Source organism: Rattus norvegicus, chromosome 11 (assembly GCF_021556685.1).
Source record: "Rattus norvegicus strain SHRSP/BbbUtx chromosome 11, alternate assembly SHRSP_T2T, whole genome shotgun sequence".
Classification (NCBI taxonomy): Eukaryota; Metazoa; Chordata; class Mammalia; order Rodentia; family Muridae; genus Rattus; species Rattus norvegicus.
In genome coordinates this window covers 3,221,277-3,245,447 of record NC_141544.1, presented here as the reverse complement: position 1 = coordinate 3,245,447, position 24,171 = coordinate 3,221,277, and the positions used below count along the sequence as shown (strand labels likewise).

The window sequence follows — 24,171 nt, the reverse complement described above, 5'->3', positions numbered from 1 at the left end:
CTCTCTGTCTCTCTGTCTCTCTGTCTCTCTGTCTCTCTGTCTCTCTCTCTGTGTGTGTGTGTGTGTGTGTGTGTGTGTGTGTATGTGTGCGCGTGCCCTACTGACACTTAGGCTCTAGACACTCACCTTCCAAAATGCTGAGAGAAGGAGCATCTGTTGTGATATCCCCCATGTATGGGCATGTGTTGTAGACACTTTAGGGCGTCACACTGAATCCCTTGCTGCTATCAACTTGGCCCAAGCCCAGTGGGGATGAAATGGGCACACAAACGTGGAGATGCTTGCCCTGAGATAACCCCTGTAGATCCTGTCGTAGCTCTCAGTTCTCTGGGTTGAGTGGTTGTATATCCCAAGGCCCATTTGTAGTCAGGACACTGTTCCTAAGCAAGTGCTATTCTTGATAGGATGAACAGCCGACTCTTCGTGGGATGTCCGCTGCTGGAGCCACTGCTGGAGCTTCTCCTGGGACAGTGGCACTGAGTGTGTGGGACTATTCCTCTCTTAGTGCTAGACACCAGGTAAATCCACAGAGCTCCAGGTCTGCTCAGTGTGGGTCTCCTTCCTCCCCTTCTGTTTATCACCATCTGAGAATTCAGGTTGGGTCTTTCTGTGCAGAGCTGTGAGGACTGTTCTCTGCCAGGAGAGCCTCTCTTCTCTCCACTTCCCCCAGCTTCAGTCTCATTCATGTCAGCACAGAGGAGACACGGCTGATGTTGTAGGATGTCCTTCTTAACTCACCTGGGAGCTTGTCAGAGCTGCTTAGAGGGGCAGAACTTGTGGATTTCTGCCTGCAAAGGCAGGTCCACTCTGTGGAGAAGGGAGGGGGTAACAGCCTGAGGGGTAGAACTGAGTCCAGCCTGCTGCAGGCTCCCTTGTGTTTCCTGTGCATCCTCATTGCACAGTGTTGTTTGCTCACCTCAGTTTTCGGTAGCATCACTCTGGGCCCCTTTACTTGTGGTTTGAAATTTTGAGCTAATGCTAAAGTAACCTCTGGAAAGGGGTGGAGCTGGGAGATGTAGTTTCTTCTTGTAGAGGGCCGCAATAACATTCGCCACCACAAGATGGCACTCGCTTCCACTGCGCCCCACGTGGAAGGCTGAGATAGTTTCGGCATTACAAGATGGCGCTGGCTCCGCCGTACCACCCGACTTCCTTTAAGGAAGTTAACTGTGTGCCCATGTGCAAGAGTGCCTTCCTGCCAGGTCTTTGCCCATTCCGGGGCGTGCCTAATGAGATCATGGGTAAGCAACCAATCAGGTGTGGATGTGCCGTGCTAGGGTGTATATAAGCCGCGCCATGCTGGCGTCCCAGGTGCCCTCTCTATTATTAATAAAGAATAAGCATTTTGGCTCCAGAAGGATTCGTGTGTTCCTGCGTATTCTTGTTGGCAGGAGGTCACGCGGGACATCTTCTGTTCAACTAAATCACAACTTTGTAAGCAGCGGGCAAGGTTGTTGCAAGTTAACTATTTTCCTCTCTGGGTTTCTTGTATCTTCTTCTTTGAGGCCGGGGAGTTGGGCAGGGATCCTGGCTGTTTCACACTGCACACCTTAGGTCTTAGGATGTGCTGCTGGGGAAACAACAGCCATTCTCTACAGCACTCCCTCCCTTAGCACGGGACCTTGGGAGACGTTTGGTATCCAAAGGACAGCACTAGCAAGAAGGTTCTTTGCTCTGGCTTTAGTTACATTGACTGAATGAATGTTGTTTTGGGACCTCTGGTTTATTTACTCATGGGTTGTGTTGGGAATCCATTGGAATTGAAGCATTCCCTTCTGGAGGGAAGAAAGAAGCTCAGAAGATTCAGGAAGCTTAAGAAACCTTTAAGGCTTAGGGTTCTCGAAGGTTATGACGATCAGGTCCTGTTCCAAAGAGCAATCAGATGAGAACAATTGCCCCGGGGGTCGGGGGCAGCCATGATGAAGGGGGCTTCTTGGGTGGAGCTGTCTGCTATTTGGGCTGAAAGCAACAGGATGTAACTATTTTGAGTGTCACCCATGCTGGAGTGGGTTGTCCACTGATAGAGTTGTCTGAGCCACTCGTCTGCTCCTGAATAGCCATGATAAGGTAGACCTGACTGGAATTGTTTGTAGTTGGAAGCTCACATGAGGTGAGCAAATTGTTCAGGTCTACCCAGGACAGGTCACGTTACATAAGCTGCTAGACATTCATGTAGGTTAAAAAGTAGCAGAAGTCACCCTATGTTAACATAACCAGAACTAGGTAGCTAAGGGAGCAAAGCTAATGCAGGGTATTGGGCACAGGTTCTAGAGGACCCAGGGGAGGAAGGATATTCCTCATCCTCGCCCCTCATCCCTGCACCTCTGTGCTGGTCCAGATACCACCAGGCAGGACGCCATCCTACAATCCACATCTACACAGGTTTACGCCCAGATCCAATACTTCAGGAACCTACAGCACTACAATGACCTCACTGGCTGCAGGGAGGACACAGCCAGTACAGAAGTTGCTTAAAGTTAAAGGAGCCCTATCACTCGTGTAGGGAGAGGACCTTTTAACTCTCCAGGAACCCTGCATGAGAGGTCGGACCTCATGGGATCCACAGTTCTTACTTCAGAGCTCAGCAAAGCTCGGGTCAAATGTAGACATTGGTTGGAGCTGCCTTCCTTGCTAACTGAGGTGCCGTTCTTTTATTTTCTGCCACAACGATATTAACGCTTAATTACGGTGGCACGTTTTTCATCTTGTGATACACAGTGCTGACCCACGAAGGCACAGGGAAAACATAAACATCTGTTTCCACCTCTCTGAGGGAATAGGATGCTTGTTTCCTGCGGGGAAGTTGTGAGTTCCTCTGTGATACAGGTTATGTTCTGAAAAGGAAGGAGGGGGGGCTCCAATCTGTTCTGTAGTAGTTGAATTCAAATACAATCCTGTCTACTTATCTTATCTGTCTGTCTGGATGGCTGTCTATCTTATCTATCTAATCTATCATTTGTCTATCATCTATCATCTATTTATCCTTCAATACATCTACTTACTATCTATCTATCTATCTCTCTGTCTGTATATCTATCTGTGTATTATCTATCATTTGTCTATCTGTCTATCTATAATTTGTCTATTTACTATCTATCTACCATTTGTTTATCTAATATCTATCATCTATTTATCTAAGGTGTGTGCATGGGTGTGTGTAGATGCATATGTTTGCAGATGTGTGTACATGTCTCCACACTCAGGTAGAGTCAGAGAACAACCTCAGGCCTCATCCTCAGGCATGGTCTGTGTTTTCGAGACGGGGTCTCTAATTGGCCAGGAACTTACCCATCATGCCAGCTGTGGTGGTCAGCAGATCCTGGGGATCCTGTCCTTGTTTCTCCAACTGGCATTAGAAGCTTTCTCCACTCACATTTCGATGTGGGTTCTGGGAATCAAACCCATGTCTTCATGCTTATGAGGTGTCCTGGTTAGTTTTCACTGACATCTTGACATAACTTAGAAGAGACTTGACATAGAGTCTCCTGGGAAGAGAGAACCTCAACTGAGGTGCTGCCTCCATCAGATTGGCTTGTGTCCTAATGTGTGAGAGACTGTCTCGACTGACAGGTGATGAAGCTGGGCCCATCCATTGCGGGTGTCATTATTCCTAGGCCAGGGTGTCTGGGATTCATGAGAACGTGAACTAAGCATGGGTAGTGAGTAAGGCTGTGAGCAGTATTCCTTTGTAATTCTCCCCTCGAGTTCCTGTCTGACTGCCCACAAAAGCTGGTAAGCCAAGGTGCAAGCCAAAGAAATGTTTTCCTTCTACAAGTTGTTTTTGGCTAGAGTGTTTTATTACAGCTGTAGAGAGGAAGACTAAAATGTGAGGCAGACACTTAACTGACCTAGTGACCCGATTATTTGCAGTCATGTATTTTAAAAGAAAAAGCTTTAGGAATGGGCACCAAATGGCTGACTCTTTCTATGGTGAATACAGAAATCAGATACCACAAAAATAGGATATATATATATATATATATATATATATATATATATATATATATATGTACATGTGTGTTGTATATATAGTGTGTGTATGTATTGTATATATATATAGTATATTGTATATATACAGTATAAAGATATCACATGTGTGAAACTAAGTGCACACACGCTAATATGTATATGTGTATTTATAAAATTATCAGTGCGTTCCATGTATGTATGCTTATGTGTGCATGCATGCACGTGTGCACATGTTCTTGGCATGCATATGCATGTGGATATATGTGTCATGCATGTCTGTGTGCATGTAAGTGTATGTCTGTTTTGATTCCACCTTGTCTTGTCCTCCACGCCGTAACCGACCTGCTTCTCAGTGTCACTTTAGATGGAACTGGGTGTCTTCTCCTTCCGGTAGGAAATTGTGGACCAAAAGTGAATATTATCATAGATTGGAGACCCCAGCAGAGTTCAAACACACATGGTGGGAGTGGCTCTCTACTCAGTTAGAAGCAGGTACTCAGGACTCTGACCTCTTGTCTCTGAGCCAGAGAAGGACACCTTTCCTCTCATCTCTCTTTCCCTGGTTTCCATGAAGTGTCCTCGTGCTGCTCCTCAGATTTGCTGGTAGGACGCTCCCTGCCTGTTGCCAAAAGAGGCAGACCTGCACCCAGAGAAGCCCAAGTGGGCACAGCGGGTATCTGCTGGTCCCGAAATCCAGGTTAACTCCAGCACTCCTGCTGATCATGTAACAGAGCTGTGCTGTCAGTTGTGGTGGTATAATTGATCGTTCCCACCTGCCTTGTAAACCTTGGGCCATTATCTTTCTGGTCCAGGCTTCAGATAATGGCCATACAGTGAGTTTTGCTACTACCTTGCCCTGCTAGAGAGCAAAAAAAAAATTAATAGATATTATTAAAAGGGTTATAATATATCATGGACACATAACCAGCTGAAATGAGCTGAAAGTGACATTGTGACTGAACGGAGGATGTGTGAGGCACCTTTATCTAATAGCCACCATTTGCGATAATAAATATTTCAAATCAAAGCCGATGAGTCAAGTTATTTTCTTTAAATCTGCTTCTGCCAATAGCCCTACACATCCGTAACCCATTTTACTGCCGTCTCTTCTACTGAGAGCAGAGGCAAAGGCATTCTATTCTCCCCAATGAACCAACAGACTCAGTACTGATTCCTTTGGTCCCTCCGTGGAAGGTACTTTTAAGTCTAAACCCGCAGGCACCGTTTGGTGTGGAAGGGGTGTGGGGTTCAATGTCCCCATTTGTGTGTCTAGCTTGAGCTCAGTTCTCACATCACCTTCTCTTATCCGCGTGCTCGCCCACCCCGAATCATTTCAGACAAGGTTGTACCCACTTTGGTCATGGTGTCTCCTCACAGCAGTGGAGCCTTAACAAGACAGGTGGTGTCTTTGCCTGATCCCAAACTGTCATATTTTCATCCGGGCTGGAAGCCAGCAGACCTTAGTGATTCTGTTCCCCCTTCCTGTCCCTGGGGTTACAGGTTTCCCCTTCATGTTTCATGGTGACTGGGATCTGAGTACAGGTCTGCTTAGGCAGCAAGCAGTTTCACCCACCCATCCTCCTCAGACCCATCGTGTGGTTTTTAAGGCTTACCAGACTATTACGGTCAAAATGCAAACACAAATTAGGGATGGCAAGTGCATCTTGACTTTACCTTGTTTCAGTATATTTGAGTTTTTTCAGTGTCTTTATTTCACATTGTTTCGGTATATTTAAGTTGTTTCAGTGTATTTGAATGATTGCTGAGGATTGGGAGACTTAGCGAGAGATGGGCAGGAGAAAGTGAGGATGCAAAGATCTATCGGATTCCTGCCACTTGCCCTTGCATTCAGCATTTCATATTTAAAAGCACAACAACCACCACCAACCACAATAGTCAACAACAAGGCATGCATACAACAGACTGGCAGAGAAGACACTAAAGGCATTACATACTTGTAACCTCACTTTCTCCCCTAAAGCCTCATGTATTGAGACGATGGATTTTGTTGTTAAACCCTGATGATTAATGCCTAGATCGGAGCCCTGTAACACTGTGATGAATGACACCGTGGTTGATGGGATAGTCAGAGCTTGTGATTTTCTTTCCTTGTAAAATCAACCCAGTAGGGAACTAATAACGACAGCTCACATATGTAAATAAAAGAGCCTTTCACACTGACGACTGGAATTGTTACTATATCCCAGTTCTTTGCATTTTATTTTCATTAGTGTGTTGTTTTCAGCGCCATGCTAGCCACATAGAAAACTGTGCATTTTCTACACTATGTATCTTTTGGGGGTGCACTCTGTAAGGTAAAGGCTAAATCAATCCATATCAAAGGGTTCCTCCCTGTCCTGTTTACAGAACTGAAATTAAACTGTTTTCACAAAACATTTCGCACTTGCCTAGCTCATTGTCGTCAGGGCTTGAGTGTGAACTTTCCCCAGGGTCTCAGCTGTGGGAACACTTTGTCTCAAGCTGATGGCACTGTCTAGGAAGGTGGAGGAATCTTTCAGACTGTGCCCTAGCAGAAGTAGGTCACTGGGGCAGGAAGGAGGGAACTGGCTGGTTCAGACCGAACTCTTGGCCGCCTGATCCACCCAAATATAAGCAGGACTCATGCAGGCTCTCAGTGACACAGATCAATACACTGTGGCCATGTAGTCATTGCCCCGACAGTCTGAACTCAATGACTGTGACTGTGTGCCCTAAACAAACCTCTATTCCTTCATATTGATTGTATCATGAATTTTAATACATTGACATAAAAATAATGTATGTGTGCACCTGCATGTGTGAGTGTGTATGTGAGTTTGCATGTGTGTTTGAGAGAGAGAGAGAGACAGAGAGACAAGAGATAGAAAGAGACCGAAAGAGGGAGAAAGTGCATTATATTAAGTACATATAATTTGCTCCTTGAATCATAAGGCAGTCAATTGATTTGATTTATGTTCAATATTTGAATTCTTTAGAGTCACACAGCCTTATATTACGTAGCTAAAGCTAATAGTCTAAATTTTCTATTAAATAATAAATTGTCTTTATCCTTGAGAATTTCATACACGTATAGAATGAAACATGGCCATAACCACTTCCATTTCACCCTCTGCTCTGCCCAAATTCCCTGCCAATAACCATCCCTCAAAATTCATATCCTCTTTCCCAACCTATACCCACTAAGCCCAATTAGCATTGGTTATGTACTTATGGGTGTGTGACCATCTACAGACATGTGGGAATTCTACCAGTGATCAAACCCTCAGAGAAGAATGATTCTTTTACCCCAGCAGACATCAGCACCCGAAAACCTCCTCAATAAGGGATTCTGTCTAGCTGGTGGTCCTTTATAGACCTATGCAGGTGACCACAGCTGCTGTGAGCTCACGATTGCAGCAGCCACGTCCTGTCCTGAAGGCAGCAAACACAGCCCTTCTTCCCACACTCTGGGTCTTACACTCTTCCCACCTCCTTGTCCAAGATGCTTCCCGAGTCCCAGGAGTTTAAAGAGACTGAGTGCTCATCCATAAATGGGGCATCTTTATTGCTTCCCACGCTAAACTGCTCTCTTAAGAAACTTTATTTTAGGGCTGCAGAGATGGCTCAGTGGTTAAGAGCACTGACTGCTCTTCCAAAGGGCCTGAGTTCAATCCCCAGCAACCACATGGTGACTCAAAACCATCTGTAATGGGATCTGATGCCCTCTTTTGGTGTGTCTGAAGACAATGACAGTGTTCTCACATACATGGAATAAATAAATAAATTTTAAAAAAAGAATCTTTATTTTAAATGTTTACTGGAACCAGCAACTTTTTCTTCTTATTAAACTTTATAACATTTAAACACACACACACAAAACACACAAACAAACACACACACACACACACACACAGAGAGAGAGAGAGAGAGAGAGAGAGAGAGAGAGAGAGAGAGAGAGAGAGAGAGAAATAAAATATACTCCTATGTCAAAGATAAAGGCCAGAAACTTGTCAACAGGATGATGGAGAGTTAAGGGTGGAATGACAGTGGAGCCTCCAGAAGGCACGAACCAGAGACTGTGGCTCTACAAGGTAAGGCCTCTACTGTTTTTCAGTGACTTCATGACCAGGATTGGTGAACTGCAGACTAGCCGTGTGGGTGTCAGCCTGCAAAGTGCCCTTTGTATGGAGACTGACGTGGGCTCCCCAGGCTGCCTTGGTGCCCTCTCACGTCTAGGATTCCTAGGAGAGTAGGAAATGTTTCACCAGATTCAGCGGTATTATACAAACTGCAGTCATGGGTCACTTTCTCTGCTGTTAGCTGTCTGTGGAGTTTGGCTCCAAAATTCTTCAATAGCCTTGAAAGTGTTTCTGTTTACCTCATTCTAGGCTGATCTGTCTTTGTTTTCCATAAAGGTTCTGTGAGATAGACAGCGATCTGCTCCCAAAAGTGAACCAATGTCTTGACCTTCTGAATCTTCCGAATGGAGTCCTTGGCTGAGGTTGGTTAGAACGTCAACCTCCTCCCAACAGATATCTGTGCCTGGAAATGTATCCATTATGTAGGTCTATTCTTCTGGTGTGTGTGTGTGTGTGTGTGTGTGTGTGTGTGTGTGTGTGTGTGTGTATGTGTGTGTGTGTGTGTGTGTGTCTATGTGTGTGTGTGTGTGTGTGTGTCTGTTAATGTACATGATGGAATTGCAGAGAAGGCTGTCGGATCTGCCATTTATTTTTTTAGTGTGTGTGTGCTTTCCTATTAAAATTTTTCTTAAGTTTTGTAAGAGTTTCCGTAAAAGCTTCATATTTAGGGAGAGGACCTTACAAATGCTTCTTCCTCTGGCCTAAGGGATGAGAATGAGTCATTATCATGGAGGGCTGAATGAGAGCTGCTGGTTGGGTCCCAGGGATGCTGTGGGCCCTAACTTTGTAAGCTCGGCCCTGTGTGCCAGCCAGAGCCTCTGTGTTCTTTGAGCCCCTCCTTTGGAGTCGAAGTATGTATTGTTTGTACTGTTTGCCTAGCACTGAGCCTCTTTTGAAATTGTTTTCCCTGCCTCCCTAGACACAGTGCATTGTGAAGTCCTTCCACATGGAAAACCGCTGGCCACATTGAACAGGGGAGAAGGGAGATTCACAGTAAAATACAAATGAAGAAAGCAGGAGTGACAGCCATGTATTCGATACCCCGACAGCTCAGGGGGTGCGGAAACATTCAGGTGGCTGCAGAACTTGCAAAATTTGGTTGGCACTCATTCCTCCACAAAGCTCACCTAATTTAGCACCAAATATCCGGGTCCTTTGATGGGTGTCTTTCTGTAAATCCTCAATTGGGCTGTGTGTGTCTTCGTGTATATCTCTGTATATGTGTGTCTGTGTGTATGTCTCTTGTCTGTCTCTCTTTCTGTGTCTGTCTCTGTCTCGCTCTCCTCCTCCCCTTGCCCCGCCCCCTCCTCTTCTCCTTCCCTCCCCCCCTCTCTCTCTCTCTGTGCGTTTGCGTGTGCGCGCACGTGTGTGTGTGTGTGTGTGTGTGTGTGTGTGTGTGTGTGTGTGTGTAGGTTCAGAGAGTGTCCACAGATACAAGTGGCACTTTTGCTACCAGTCTTTGGCAATTTTGCTGTGATAAACTCTGAAAACGAGGACGGTCCTCCGAGCCATCCCTGCTGCTGGCCTTTCCCGTACAAGTTTTCTGAATTCTCCTTTCTTGGTTTTACAGATTCCCTCTAGTTCGTTTTACCACATCCCACCTCCATGCTTTTCTTAGTTTGCTGTCATATAGTGGGAACCTCCGAAGTTTCAAACTCACTTCTTTTGCGGTGTTCTTCCGCCTGAGAAACCACATAATCTAGAAGCTTGTTCTAAAAGCGGACACTTAAAAGTTACTAGTTATTAGAAATTGTGTTTAAATTTAATAATCATTTCCTCATTTGTGTGGGCTCACCCGACAAGTGTAGGCAGTGCTTACTGATTGATCATGGCGCCCTACACTTCCGACCTCACACAGACCCTGACGAGGATTAATTCCGGTGCTGTGTGACTTATTTCTTCTCCTTCCAATGAAGGTGCAGACTTGAGCCATTTCCAGTGTCAGCAATGAAATGACGGAGTTCCGGTTTCTCACAGGCTTCCAGCATCTAGGTTGAGTCCTTGACATGGGACATCCGGGACACGGCACAGCGTTCCTTTGGTCTGAGCAAGAGGGATCTCTGGTTTGGATTGTTTTCTCTGCCCAAAGCACATGGATTAAATTCGCAGACGCCATGAGTCTATAGTGGCTTCTGTGAACTCTGTGTGTTATTATCTTTTCAAATTCTCTTCATTCTTGGCCGAGTCGCTGACAGCTGCCTCGCTCTGTGAACTGGCTGCCGTCGTTCTATTACAGCGATTTGATCGATATGTCGCCTTCATTTTTTAGCTCTCCCAGCTCCATTTTCTGAGAAAGGCTACTTCCCTCTGTGCGCATGGCCCCAGGTGTTGGACACTACCTCTTAGGAGGTCTCGGGCCCTTCCTTTGAGGCCCTGCATCCCTGCAGACAAGGAGCTAAAGTCTTTGAAACAAAATCCAGTAACTCCACGGTGGCTTTTTCATGCCTTTTGAGAAATCGGAAGACAAGTATTTCCACTGACTGCTGTTCACACACAGTAAACTCTTAAGTCGAAAAATCCAACTTGCATTTTAATCCTAATATCAACAAACACATGAGTTACCAGAAGATTTATTGAAAGAATCAAGTATGGGTTTGGACACTCCTTTGTCTTTCTCTCTCTGGAACACAATATTTCCCCTTTGAAAGCTAAAATTTCTAATTTTATTCAAGTACATCAAAAATCCACATTATTCTTAATTTTTTGATGGGAATGACTTTAGTTTTCTACAGACTTACCTGATCCACCCCCCTCTTTCCATGACTAAAAAGAAGGCTATTTTAAAAACAGTTCTGCGTAATGAAAACCTTGTTTTTTCTCTTGTCAAATATTATTTCTTGACTTCAGGAATTTTTTTTTAATACCAATAAGGCACCAACTGTTCTCTACATGTCTCCCCTCACCCATATTACTTTATTCTTTGGTAAACATGGGAAGAGCCCCCTCTATGCTCATTATCAAATGCTTCTGATTCGATTTGTGGAAAAAAACAACCTACCGTCTGTACCGTCTGTCTTTTTCTAGTGGTGTTCCTTTTCAGGGAAAGAGAAATACCAAAGCCTGCTTGAGAATTAGGATTTTTCAAAAGTCTCATCTGAGTGTGGATTCCAATTTCCAAAGTGGACATTCTTTAAGGGGAACAGATATGAACTTCCCATCATGGTTTGGATGTGTATTTTTATTTCTTCTTATATTTATTTTCCCTTTGTGACTTGAGATGTAAGCTCCCCACAGACAAAAAGAGCTATCGAACCAAGTTCCCATCTTCCCCTCTCTGTAAGCTGAGATTTCTAAGGCTGAAGAGGAGAATAAAGTAAAATGAAGCGAGTCTGCAGATGTTGTCCACGTACTTCCTAGAACAAGAAACAGAGAGAGACATGTTCCATGAACACGTGTATCAGATGGACCAACGAAACTGCAGGGGCCCTGGCTAGATCTAAAATCCCTGTAAATGGTGTGTGTGTGTGTGTGTGTGTGTGTGTGTGTGTGTGTGTGTGTGTGTATGTGTGTGTGTGTAAACCTAGGTGTATATGTATATGTATATCTGTATGTATGTCTTAGGGTTTCACTGCTATGAAAAGAAACCATGACCAATGCAAGTCTTACAAGGATATTTAGTTGGGGCTGGCTTATAAGTTCATAGGTTCAGTCTATTATCATCAAGGCAGGAACATGGCAGCATCTAGGCAGGCATGTGCAGGAGGAGCTGAGCGTTCTACATCTTACTCTGAAGGCTGCTAGAAGACTGGCTTCCAGGCAGCTAGGGTTAGGGTCTTAAAGCCCATGCCCACAGTGACACACCTACCCCAACAAGGCCACACCCACTCCATCAAGACCAAACCCCCTAGCAGTACACTCCTATTTGTCACTATTTGTCTTTAAACTTGAACCTTATTCATAAAACTGTTCAATGGTCAACAGGTAACTATAATGAAATAAATACAGAAGTATTAGAAAAATAGACAGGAATATGTGTGCCTTAGTTACTGTTCTATTGCTGTGAAGAGACACCGTGACCAAATCAATGTACGACAGGAAACATTTAATTACCGTCTTACAGTTTCAGAGGGTGAGTCCGTGGACCATCGTGGTAGACACCATGACAGCAGGCTGGCAGGAAGGCAGGCCTGGCTGTGTAGATCCTGAGAGCTCACATCCTGCTCCCCAAATGAGAGAGAGAGAGAGAGAGAGAGAGAGAGAGAGAGAGAGAGAGAGAGAGAGAGAGGGAGAGAGAGGGAGAGGGAGAGGGAGGGAGAGAGAGAGGAAGAGAGCGAGATAGAGAGAGAGGGAGAGGAAGAGAGAGAGAGAGGGAGAGGGAGAGAGTGAGAGAGGAAGAGGGAGACGGAGGGAGAGGGACAAGGAGAGGAAGAGGGAGAAGGAGAGGGAGGAAGGGAGAGAGAGAGAGAGGGAGAGAGAGGTTGTGAGAAGGAGAGGGAGAGGGAGAGGGAAAGGGAGGAAGGGAGAGGGAGAGAGAGAGGGAGAGGGAGAGGGAGGTTGTGAGAAGGAGAGAGAGGGAGAGGGAGATGGAGAGGGAGAGGGAGAGGGAGAGGGAGAGGGGGAGAGGGAGAGGGAGAGGGAGAGGGAGAGACACATACAAACAGAAAGAGGGAGAGGGAGGGAGGGAGGGAGGGAGGGAGGGAGGGAGAGAGAGAAGCCTGGTGGGCTTTTGAAATCTCAAGGCCCCCACCTCCCATTGACACATCTCTTTTAACAAAAACACAACTCCCAATCCTTTCTAAACAATCCACAAACAGGAAACCAAACACATTCAAGTATTTGAACCTCTGAGGGTCACACTTATTCAAAATCCTAAAGTATGTTATTTTTTTTCTTTTAAAAGAAATCAAGTAATGAGTGTCCATCCCATTTGGTAGTATATTTTATCGTTACATTCATTTGTCAGGGGTTAGGGTTATTTGCATAACAAGTTTACAATCAAGCCATATCTCTCCCATAAGCCAAAGGCATCATACCTCCCCCATTTCAACTTGATTATCCACATAGGTGTTACGGAAACATATCCCTTCATCCTGATTTAGTTCAAAGCATGGGGAGCTATTGATGTGCAATTACTTGCTATTCATAATGGGATAAAACAGAAGCCAACATGATTGAGTCTATTGTTGCTGGGAGCTGAAGATTTCCCTTCCATTTTATAAAACGTGATAAATATGATTTTAACGCAAGCCTAGAAACCCCAACAAAGCCTCTGGTTTATATTTCTTTCAGTATTTCCAGATGTGATACACAGGAACCTAGAGGAGGAGAACTGTGTGGAGTCACTGACACACACTCAACCAAGGATTTGTTTGCACAATAAGGAGATATATCTTGGCCTCTGAGAGTTGGCCCCAGGACTCCCAATGATCTAAAAGTCCTCAGGTTCCTTGGATAAAACGACACTGCATTTCTATATAACCTATGCAAGCCTCTCGTATAATATAGTCATATTTATATGTGTGTATGTGTGCATGTGTGTGCATAGAGGCATGTAATTTCAGAGGCTGGGGGAGGGTAGAGCGTGTTCTGCTCCTTCACTCCCTACTGTATTCCCTTGTGACATGGTCCCCTGCTGAACCTGAGGTGAGGCTCACTGTCAGGAAGCCCCGGTCATCCTCCTGTTCCCATACCAAGCACTGGTGTTTGCATGTGTGACCACACACTTGGCTTTACCCCTCTGCAGTCTCCCCAGACCCTCCTATATTTTAAATAATCTCTGAACTACTTTTGTACTTAATGAAATGAAATCATGAGGGTCTGTTATTTAGGAGATGACAAGAAAAATGGTTTGTATGTGTTCAGTACAGATATGGTATTTTAAAAACCACTTTTACTAGTTCCTTGAGAACTTTGTACATTATATATTGATAGAATTTACTTCTCACGTCTCTTCCTAACTCCTCTCTGATCCATCCCCACCTAATCCCTTCTCCCAACTTCAAGCTCCCTTTCGGCCCTCTGTAATAACCCACTCAAGTCCTTTATGCTGCCCATAAATTCATGGGCCTTGGGCAAGCCCCTGGAGCCTGGCCAGCTTATCACCAGCTATATCTTTGTAGAAAACTGACTCTCCCTTTCCCGTCAGCTAGGGCTGAGGGATAGTGGTCCTGTCGTGTATAGAAGACACTGCTTTGTTCTGGTTCTCGCTGACATCTGTATCTTATATTTCCACTCCCTCTTCCTTGAGGGTTCCTAAGACTCAACTCCTTCCCTTTTTGCCTCTCTCTGTGAGTCTGTGTATATGCGTGTGTGTCTATATTATAGATGTCCCATTTTACATTCAAGCACACACATGGTGGGGGCTTCTTTACAATTGACTGCTGATGGTATCTCACCCCAGACAAAATGCTGCAATGGAGACATGGTGTAGCTCAGTCCCAGAAAGAAATAGGAGATGTTGAGAAACCTACCCAGCTCTTTCTAGTGTGAGGTGACTTTTGGACCTCTGACACAACCTTCTGGCCCTGCCCTATGGGTTTAAGATACACAATGTCCCAGTACAATGTTCAAAGGTGGGACTATGAATATCGATTGGACCCTGTGGGTTGTAATCAATGAGTTCATCTGTTGATGGATGTGTATGAAGGTGGCGGGAAACTAGGAGATAGGAAATTAAGGGACTTGGTCATTTGGGAAATGTCTTGGAGGGTGTTTTTTTGTCCTTGGTCTCTTCCTGTGTTGGTGCTTCTTGGATGACAGTGAAGTTAGCAGTTGAGCTCTATCGTACTGCTTTCATGGTCATGTGACAATGAACGAAAACCTATGAAACCATGAACCAAAATAAGTTTGTTTACAAAGTGAGTTGCTAGGCAACATGTAAGAGTGATGAATGGGATTAACATGAAAGTGGCCAAAAGTGATGCTGAGCACACAAGGTCAGGACTGGATTTGATGTAGGAGGACCCATGACTTAACCCTTTAAACTTTTTGTCTGGAGGCTGCACGCTAAGATTAGACCCAATATTTCCCAAGTGGTTTTATCCAGACGATTCTGCCAATGTATCTGTTGTCTTAGCAAATCAAGATCCTTGCTGCTTACCGCTCTGGTCCTTCTCCTGACTTCACTTCTGTGTTTTTAATAGTCTTTGATATCATATGAACTAGTGGGAAATGAGTATTAAAAAAGGGAAGGAAGCTATAAATTTTGCTTTAAAATCATTAAATTACACATTTAAATGGATTTTTAAGTATGTAAATTATACTGCAATAAGGCTGCAGAAAAGGCTTTGACAACTATGATGCTTGTCATGTGATTGGCTATTTGTCATAGTTCCTGTGACTTTGATCTTAATAGTAGTGGGTTTTATTACAGATGACTCAGACACCAGGGTAACCATGCACTTGCGAGATGGGCGTCTTTCACTTGAGGAAACACTACTTTGTGAGGCAAGACCTTAAGCTTTAAAATCCTCTCATCGCTGTGAAGTGCCAGTCCGTAGTCACAATCAATTCCATCATACTTGACCAGATAGTGAGAGGGATTTGTTGGCAGTTGATCTAGAACAATGGCCTTCCACTGGGTGACGGGCTCATCACCTTCCTTCCATCCGTGAGAAATTCTGCAGCCCACAATGTCCCCCAGAGCCTGGGGAGAAGGCCTCCTCCTCCTCCGCTTCTGGAAGGATGGTGTGCTCATCCTCCTCAGAGACATCCTCTTCTTCTTGGCTGTAGACCTAGTGTGGTAGGCCACGAGATCCTGGTCCACTGTCTTGTGGGTATCGTTCGGTGTTCAGGCTTCATACTTGCCCGTGGCCTGGGTTTGAAGAGCTCTCCTGCTTAAACCAGACACAATGCTGGTGCCGCTGCCATGTGAGTGCCTGCAAGAACAATGGGGTTTGGGTGGAGAGGGCGCTGGACCAAGGCTCTTGTCTAAGAGAACTTTGGAGCAGGTGAGGAAGGCGATGGTAAACAGGGTTGAGCATCTGAATCTTATTCTGTCGTAATCAGAGGTTTATAGGAGGGCTGGGCAATGGTGGAGCACACCTTTAATTCCAGCACTCAAGAGGCAGAGGGAGGTAGACCTCTGTGAGATCAAGGCCAGCCTGGTCTACAGAGTTAGTTCCAGGATAGCCAAATCTACGCACAGAAAAACCCTCTCTCAAAAATCAAAATCTAAAGTTCAAAGGAAAATTTAAAAAAAATGGTTCTCTACAGCTCAGAATAACATATTCAGACACATTTCTTCAGCCCCAGGCACTTTGCCTCTGCTGAGGAACCTCTCCTTGACTGGCTAGGTCAGTGTGGGATTAAGTATCCCTGTCCCCACTTTAAGCAAGCAGAACAGATAAAGGATAGCAAAGGAGCCAGGAGGGTGGCCACACCCCTCTTCTACCCTCTAACTATGCGCTATGTGACAACATCCACAAGTGTCTGCCCAGAGACAAAGCACACCAGTCCACTGTCTTTCTGTACTATGCATCCTGACCCAGCCCCAGGTTTATTCCGTGAAGCTGTTGCATCTTCGACCGCAAGAAGAGTCTTTTGTGTAGGCAGCAACAGCCATTTAGAAATAATATCTCCTGGGGTTGGGATTTAGGTCAGTGGTAGAGCAGTTACCTAGCAACCACAAGGCCCTGGGTTTGGTCCTCAGCTCTGAAAACAAAAAAAAAAATCAACAACAACAACAACATCAAAAAGAAATATTATCTCCTAAAATGTACAGGCACAGAGAGGAGCTTTGGCACTTTAGTAGAATTATGAATTAGATATTGTTAGCAAAGGATAATAAACTCTTAGACTGACTAGCCTAGACCGTCCGCCGAGCTCTCAAACTTGGAAGACATCAGAACAGACGGTTACTAGCTGTACGAGGGAAAACTTTTAGCTTTCTGGGCTACAAGGGTCCCAGTTATCTTCATAAACGTATTTACCGAAAGAAAATGTCCTAGTTGTCCAGATTATGTCTTCGGAAACCGGTCAGGGTCCAAAAGCCTGTTGAACAATTGTGGGGTTCAGGAGCTGAACTGGCTTTCACACCCTGCTGGGAAGATAGTGAACCCACCTTCAAGGGAGTCTAGCGCCCCCAAGTGGAAGAGAAGCGCAACCTCCGTCCAGTGCTCTGTGACATCATCCAGGCTCTGCTTACGTCATAGAAGCGCTCTCAGACCAGTTCCTTCCCTAGTTACGCTTAGAAACTTCCAGCATCTAGGTTTTAGCTTCTCATGTAGCCTCCAGGAGACCCAAAATAAAGTCCCCACCCAAATATTCTGATGACTCGAGTCACAGTCTGCCCAAATAGCTCTTTTCATGCATTTTTTTTTCTGAAAAAGTCTTTTGTTTCTGAGTCACCAACATCCTTGGTGGTTATTGTCCCAGCTCCTATCTTTCCTTTGGTTATCTTTAAGCCATTCTCCATATCGGAAATATTGCTAGCCTCTCTCCGAGGCAGCCCACTGGATAGCACACCAAAATTAGCTTTATTAAACCCACAATTAGAGGAGGGCCATTTTTATTCAAACAAAGCTGGAATTTGACAGGATTAAATACCTTGTATTGAAGTTAATGGGAATCATGAATTATGTATTCTTTGCAAAGAGGGAGGAAAAATTAGCTCCTGGACCTGCTTCCAAAGTCGGGATAAATTGATGACAAACCCGATATCGACCAGTCGTATTTTAAATGTCTTAAAATTCACAGGCACTTCAGGTCAAGGAATTTATTAGATCAAATGCAGCAAAACAGGATGAAATAGATGACGTAATTTTGTTTTTGAAATATGGGTAGACAGAATCCTGGATGCAGGTAAGTGTGGAATTTACCTGTAAATTAAAGGGCACTTTAATTGTTTGTGTCACATAGTTCTTCAGATCTTCAAAAGGATACTTTTCACAACCCTCCCCTGGCCCCACCACACTCTGACCCTCCCTTCCCTCTCGCCAGTAATTCCCTTCCACTTTAACATTATAATTTTTTTAAACGTACTTAGAGCTTAACAACTTATGGCAGCTTTTTAAAATCTGTCTACTTTTCTAAGTGCATCGTCCTCTATTTCTCCCTTTTATCTTAGTTTTAAGCCCATTTTCCTCCACACTTTGTGTTTTACTCTCTCTCTCTGCTCTTATGACTCCTCTGCCATTATGTGACTGTTGGTCTACTATGTGCCTAACCTCAATGTGGGGTTAACTCAAAGGATATGATTTTCCCCCTTTTTTTTTTCCCTTCATCTTCCTTCTCTAGGCACCTGCTGAGATGTACAGCCTTGGGATCTTTTTTTAAACCTGGAAAGAGCACACACACACACACACACACACACACACACACACACACACACACACTCACACACAGAAACACTCATACATACACAAACACACAAACACACACATACACACATATACACACTCAAACACACAAATTCAGAGAGAGAGTTAGAGAGACAGAGACAGAGAGATTCACAGAGAGAGACATAGAGCCCATGAGAAAACATGTAATATCATCTTTCTAAGAACAATAAACAGAGACAACTTTCAAAAAAGTGAAGAGCAAGTAGGGAACAAGAAGAATAATCTCATCATAGCCGTCAACTTGAGGAGGAAAGAGTTTGTCTCACTCTATCTTCTAGGTACTATTCTGTTACTGAGCAACGTTGGGGCAGGAACTCAGGCAGGACTCTAGAGGCAGGAAAGGAAGCAGAGACATCTTAGAAATGCTGGGTACTGGATTGCTATCCATGACCTACTCAGCTTTCTCTCCTTCTCCTACAACCCAGGGCCACCTTCATAGGGGATGATACTAACCAAAGTGGGCTAGACCCTTCCACATCAACCATCAACAAAAAAATTCCTCAAATTTGTGGCCAAAGGCCAATCTGATGGAGGCAATTCTTCAGCTGAGGATCCTTCTTACCAGGTTGAGTCAAACTGACAATAAAAACTAACCAGACCCCCTGCCCATCCATTCTGATTGCCACACTGTGTGCAATAGACAAGTCATTGGAATAACCTTAGCTATTGATCACTGGATGAATGGCTTAAATATGGGAAATACATTGATGTGATTTTCATCCGTGTGTAAGAGGAAATGGTTTTGTTCTCAGAAAAACCATTGGATGGTTTGGATGGAGTGTAAAATACAATGTGTTAAGTAAAACAAGACAGACTCAAACAGATGATTGCGAAATTTAGATTTTAATAAGGGATATTAAGTGAAAGGGGGCATATAGGAAGAGGAAGGGGAGCAGCAGTGTGTGTGTGTGTGTGTGTGTGTGTGTGTGTGTGTGTGTGTGTGTGCAGGTGGAAATGGAGGTGAGTTGTGAGCATGAAGATGGCTAATGTACAGTATAAACCTGTACAAGGAGTCACAAGCAAGGCCACTGACTTTTACATTTGAAGCACATCGATATAAAAGAACTGAGTATAAAACAATGTTTTGATTAAATTGTGGGTTTATAGTTTAGAGATACCGTAAAGTTTATTCATATTTTCCTTCCCATATGTGGCTCTTGCTGTTTTGAGCTTGATACTGGTGACAGGATATGGCATTGAGCTTTGGTGTCTCTACCTCATCAATCACCCAGAATCCACGTCATTCATTGAGGCTACTGTGGGGAAGGAGGTAGTTAGAGTTCTTAAGGGTACACAACATGGGAAGAATAATGCCCACCCCCCACTATAGATATCCAAATATTCACCCTCTTCTCTTGTTTGAATGTGTTTTCCCAAAAGTAATTTTCTGAAGATTAATCCCCAGTGGGAATGTAGTTGTGAAGAATTGATTAGGTCAAGAGGGATGCGACCTACAAATAAAGATCCATTAATGATTCTTTTGTGGAAAAAATGTTCAATTATGAAAGTGAGTTTGGCTCCTTCTCTTGTCTTCCTAGCCCATTGGATCCCTTCTGTGGTGACAACATCCCACAAGAACTCCTTCCTCTGCCAATGGTCTCTTCATCTTGGATTTACAGGCTTCTGAATCAGAATCATACAGAATCTGCGTCATTATAGACTAGCCAATCGGTGACATTCTGTTTGTCCATACAAGCGTGAACATGCCTCAGAATTGTGAGCAACCAGGTCATATGGGAAAGCGAAGCTGGCAGAGAGTAATAGGTTGTTAGTGCTGACTGAAGACAAGATGGGTTCAGGGTTAGCGTGTGTGCTCTTCGTGAAAGAAACAGGACAGAGGAAGAGTGTAGATTGGGAAGATGCAGCTTGGGAGGCATGCAGACATCTACTGTTGGCCTTGTGGGGGCAAGAAGCCATTAGGTAAGGGAAAGATCGCTAGGGATATTTTCCGCCCCTGCTTTTGACTAGCAGAACTCTTTTTATAATCCTCATCTTCGAAGATGTAAAAGAAAACTGCCTGGAATCATTGATACATCAGTAACCATCAAGAGTGTGTCCACTATTACAGAGGGACCCAGGAAAAAGCATCCAGGATTCTGTCTACCCACTTGGATTGAGACCCCTTTATTTTGATTTGAATTTCCCTGATGACTAAGGATGTTGAACATTTATTTAGGTGTTTTTTGGCCATTTGATAACCTTCAGCTGAGAATGTTTTGTAACTCACTGTACCCAATTTTTAATATTGTACTTTTGCTTTCTAGAGTCTAATTTCCTAAGTTCTTTGTATATCCTGGATATTACCCACTATCAGATATAGGATTGGTAAAAATGTTTTCCCAATCTGTTGGTTGCAGTTTTGCCCTAATGACAGTGTCTTTTGCCTTACAGAACGTTGCTGATTTATGAGGTCCTATTTGTCAATTCTTGATCTTAGAGCATAAGTCATTTGTGTTTTTTTCAGGAAATTTTCTCCAGTGCCCATGTGTTCAAGACTCTTTCCCACCTTTTCTTCTATTAGTTTGAGTGCATCAGGTTTGATGTGTAGGTCTTTGATTCACTTGTACTTAAGCTTTGTACATGGTCATAAAAATGGGATAATTTGGATTCAACTACATGCTGACTTCCTGTTGAACCAGCACTATTTTTGGAAAATGCTATGTTTCTTCATTTGGATGGTTTTATGTCTTTTGCCAAATATCAAATGATAGGTGTGTGGGTTCATTTCGGGGTCTTCAATTCTATTCCACTGGTCTATCCATATGTCTCTGTATGAATACCATGCAGTTTTTATCACTGTTGCTCTGTAATTCTGCTTGAGTTCAGGGGTGATGATTCCCCCAGAAGTTCTTTTATTGTTGAGGATAGTTTTAGCTATCCTGGCTTTTCTTATTCCAAATGAATTTGCAAATTGCTCTTTCTATCTCTATTAAAGAAGTCAGTAGGAATTTTGATGGATATTGCATTGAATGTGTACATTGCTTTTGGCAAAATGGTCATCTTGACTATATTAATCCTGTCAATCCATGAACATGGAAGCTCTTTCTATCTTCTGAGATCGTCCTCAATTTCTTCAGATAGTTGAACTTCTTGTCATACAGATCATTCACCTGCTTGGTTAATCTCACACCAAGATATTTTATATTATTTGGGACTATTGTGAAGTGTGTGATTTTATTATTTTCTTTCACAGCCTGTTTATCCATTGAGGAGAGGAAGGCTCCTGGTATGTTTGAGTTAATTTTATACCCTGACACTTTGCTGAAGTTATTTATCAGGTTAAGAAGTTCTCTGGTGGAACTTTTGGGGTCACTTATATACTATCATATCATCTGCCAATAATGATATTTTGATATCTTCCCTTCCAATTTGTATCCCTTTGACCCCCTTTTACTGTCTGTTTTCTCTGGCTGTGACATGGAGTCCTGTTTTAATAAATAGGGAGAGAGATGGGCAGTCTTGTCTAGTGCCTGATTTTAGTGGGGTTGCTTCAAGTTTCTTTCCATTAAGTTTGATGTTAGCTACACGTTTGCAGTATATTTCTTACACTATGTTTTGATATGACCTTCAATTCGTGATTTTTCCAGGACTTTTATCCCCAAGGGTTGTTGAATTTTGTCAAATGCTTTCTCACCATCTAATGAAATGACCTTGTGTTCCTTATCTTTGAGCTTGTTTACATGATGGATTTCATTTATGAATTTTCCTATATTACACCATCCTTCCATCCCTGGGTTCAAGTCTACTTGATCATGATGGATGATTTTTTGATGTGTTCTTAGTTTCTGTTTGCAAGAATTTTATTGATTATTTTTTCGTCAATATTCATAAGGGAAATTGGTCTGAAGTTCTCTTTCTGTGCTGAGTCTTTGTGTGGGTTAGGTATAAGAGTAATTGTGGATTCATATAAGGAATGCGCTAGTGCTCTCTCTGTCCAATTTTGTGGAAGAGTTTTGACAATATTAGTATGAGGTCTTCTAAGAAGGTCTGATAGAATTCTGCACTGAACCCATCTCGACCTGGACTCTGTTTGGTTGGGAGACTTTTAATATCTGCTTCTATTTCCTTAGGAGTTATGGGGTTGTTTAGATAGTTTATTTGTTCCTGATTTAACTTTGCTACCTGTTTTCTGTCTACAAAATTGTCCATTTCCTCCAGATTTTGCAGTTTTTTTGAATATAGGCTTTTATAGTACAAGGTGATGATTTTTTTTAATTTCTTCAGATTCTGTTGTTATGTCTCCCTTTTCATTTCTAATTTTTGTAATTTGGATACAGTCTCTCTGACCTCTGGTTAGTTTGGCTAAGGGTTTATCTAACTTATTGTTTTTCTCGAAGAAACAGCTCCTGGTTTTGTTGATTCTTTGTATCGTCCTTTTCATTTCTCCTTCACTGATTTCAGCTCTTTGTTTGATAATTTCCTGCATTCTACCCCCTTTTTGTTTCCTTATTTCTTTTTGTTCCAGAGCTTCTACATGTGCTATCAAGCTCCTGACATATGCTCTCTCCTGTTTCTTTTCCCAAGCACTCAGAGCTATAAGTTTTCCTCTTAGCTCTTCTTTCAATCAATCACATATGTTTGGGAATGTTGTATCTTCATTTTCATTAAGTTCTAAGAAGTCTTTAATTTCTTTATTTCTTCCTTCACCAAGTTGTCATGGAGTAAAGCATTTTTCAACTTCCATGTATATCAGGGCTTTCTGTCATTATTGTTATTGTTGAAGACCAGTCTTAGTGTGTGGTGATCTGAGAGAATGCACGGGAGTATTTCTATCTTCCTGTATCTGTTAATGTCTGTTGAGGGATCGATTATGTGGTCAATTTTAAAGAAGGTTCCAGAGATCATGAGAAGAGTGTATATCCTTATTTTTTAGAATGGAATTTTCTATAAATATCTGCTAAATCCATTTGGTTCATAACTTCTATTACTTTCTCTATATCTCTGTTTAATTTCTGTTTCCAATATCTCTCCAGTGATGAGGGTGGGGTGTTGAAATCTCCTACTATTATCATGTCAGGTGCAAGGTGAGCTTTAGTAAGGTTTCTTTTATGAAACCTTAGGATTTCTGGTGAATCATTGTTATTGCACAAATCCAAATGTAAATATAACATTCTGGTTCTTGAGTTGATTTTCTGGAAATTTAACTGGGAGAGGCAAGGCCTCACTCTCTAACTAGACAGCTATCTATACAAATACTGAACCTACTAATGAAAAGAAGTTGCTTTAAAAATATTTCAAATTAAAAATGTAGTCATTTTCTGTGCTGACTGTGGGAAGGTTGTTTATTTGTTTTTGTTTGTATGTTTGTTTTAATTTAATGTGGAGAAATATTTACAGTAGGCCAAATAAGTGTGAAATGAATCACAATAGAATCCTATGCATTCCAGCATTTTTTCTACAAAGCAGAGTCCACTGATTGGTCACGTATGTACAACAGCACTCATGCTTCATAATTGTCAGAGCTTTAAGTCTACCTTATGTTCTCTACACTTAGATTTTTATAACTTTTGCATGTATGGGTCAGATCTAATCTAATAGATCTAATATGCTGATATACCTGACTATGTCCCGTGCCCCCATGAGAAAAGTATGTATTGTTTATCTTTTTTTGTTGTTGTTGATGTTTTGGGGAACTCTGTTTTTCATTATCCCCTATAGAAAATTAATATAGTGATCATTTAGTGAATAGATACAAAAATTATGTATTATGGTGAGAAATTCACAAAAATAGAGTGTACATAAAGGTAAATCTAAAATGTTTGTGGGTAGACATGCACACAAGCTCATGACCCATGTAGCTGACA

The 24,171-nt window shown here is 43.0% G+C and overlaps 1 long non-coding RNA gene across 1 annotated transcript; it reads right to left on the bottom strand.

Annotated features, from left to right (window-relative positions):
- Nucleotides 1–9,827: 9,827 nt before the first annotated feature.
- Nucleotides 9,828–17,084, bottom strand: LOC134481115 (uncharacterized). Its single transcript, XR_015632876.1, has 4 exons — nucleotides 16,958–17,084; nucleotides 15,624–15,904; nucleotides 11,086–11,440; nucleotides 9,828–10,623 (listed from the first exon to the last, which is right to left on the bottom strand). It is a non-coding gene; the product is annotated as an uncharacterized LOC134481115 (long non-coding RNA).
- Nucleotides 17,085–24,171: the final 7,087 nt, after the last annotated feature.